At 41.0% G+C, this 1,452-nt stretch overlaps 1 pseudogene; it reads right to left on the bottom strand.

Annotated features, from left to right (window-relative positions):
* Positions 1-682: 682 nt before the first annotated feature.
* LOC102531055 (P3 protein-like) lies at positions 683-1,165 on the bottom strand (annotated as a pseudogene).
* Positions 1,166-1,452: the final 287 nt, after the last annotated feature.

The following is a 1,452-nucleotide window of genomic DNA, read 5'->3' as shown; positions in this document are numbered from 1 at the left end:
ATCTGAAGCATCTAATTTTGTTGCTCATAGTATTCTCTTATAATTCTTCTCATTCGGGGACATTAGTAGCAATGTAATCTCTTTCATTCCTTATTTTACTAATTTGAGTCTTTCCTGGTTTTTGCTTTGTGTTTTTGTGGTCCATATAGTTACCAGTTTTGTTCATCTTTTGAGGAGCTACTATGGTTTCGCTCATTTTTTCTAAGGTCTAGTCCATTTACTTCAGGCCCATTCTAAAAATTATTTCATTTTTTCTCGTTCCTTTGGTTTTAGTTTCCCTTCCTTTCTCTAGTTTTTTTAAGGTAAAAGTTAAGGTTACTGGCTTAAAATTCTTCTTGGTAAATATAGCTATTTAATGATATAAATTTCCCTCTAAGCTCCTGTCTACTAATATTCCACAATTTTTTTTATTTTATATTTCACGTTTGTTTTCACCCCTAAGAAAGTATTTTCTTTTTCTTTTTCTATTTTATTGACATATATTTTCTTGGGCAGTGTCCACCTACCTAACTGAGCATGACCTCTCTGGTACTGAAGGCTGAAAAATAGAAAACTGATTGAAAAAAAAAAAAAAAAGCCTGGATTTTTCTGAGTGCATAGTGCATGAGAACTAAAGGTCTTTGGTGTGGGGACAGTGTGGGGAGCCGGGGGCCAGGGGAGGCAAAAGCTTAACACAGGGGCCTCAGGGAACTGTGCACACGTTGCTATAGGTGAAGTGACTAATAACCAAGACCAGCATCTCTGAGGTGCTGCTCAGTGCCACAATGAAGGGGGCCTGGGAGATACAGATGGCTGGAAGGTGGCAGAGGGACAGCTGTAGCATGGCCCAGGTCAGCAGGCTGTTCTGCACTCCTACTGCAATGCTGACAGTCCACTGCTGGGCCACTGGCAGCTCCAGGTACGTGGACAGGCAGCAGCCCACAAGGAGGCCAACCAGGGGCACCATGATCCCCTTCAGCAGCACAATGAGAGCCTGACACCTGCCAGGATGAAGACCTGGCAGGTGTAGGTCAGGAAGAGGTCACCCAGGAGCAGCCGAAGTAGAAGTGGTGATGACCTGCAGTGGCAGCTGGGAGAACTTGAGAAGCTTGGACTTGATCATCATCTCTACTGCTAAAGGCATGGCAATGAACAGCAGGGTCTCTGGGATCTTGGAAATGAGCATGTGAGAAACTATTTTCTAAATTCTTATTTGTTTAATTTAAGAGTGTGTGATTGAATTTCCATTTTTTTCCCTGAAAATTTCCCGCAATTTGTTTTCATTTGTAATTAATTCCATCATGTTTGGAGAACATACTTTGTCTGATTTTAATTATTTGAAATGTATTGAGGCTTGTTTTATGATGTAGAATATGATCTCTCCTGGAAAATGTTCCAAATGTTCCTGCTCTTAAGAAGACTATGTACTGCCTTGCATTTGGGTGAAGTGTTCTATGTATGTCTGTCAGTGTT

The sequence above is a fragment of the Vicugna pacos genome, chromosome 4 (assembly GCF_048564905.1).
Source record: "Vicugna pacos chromosome 4, VicPac4, whole genome shotgun sequence".
NCBI lineage: Eukaryota > Metazoa > Chordata > Mammalia > Artiodactyla > Camelidae > Vicugna > Vicugna pacos.
The sequence above is the reverse complement of the archived record's forward strand: the minus strand, read 5'-3'. Positions and strand labels throughout refer to the sequence as shown.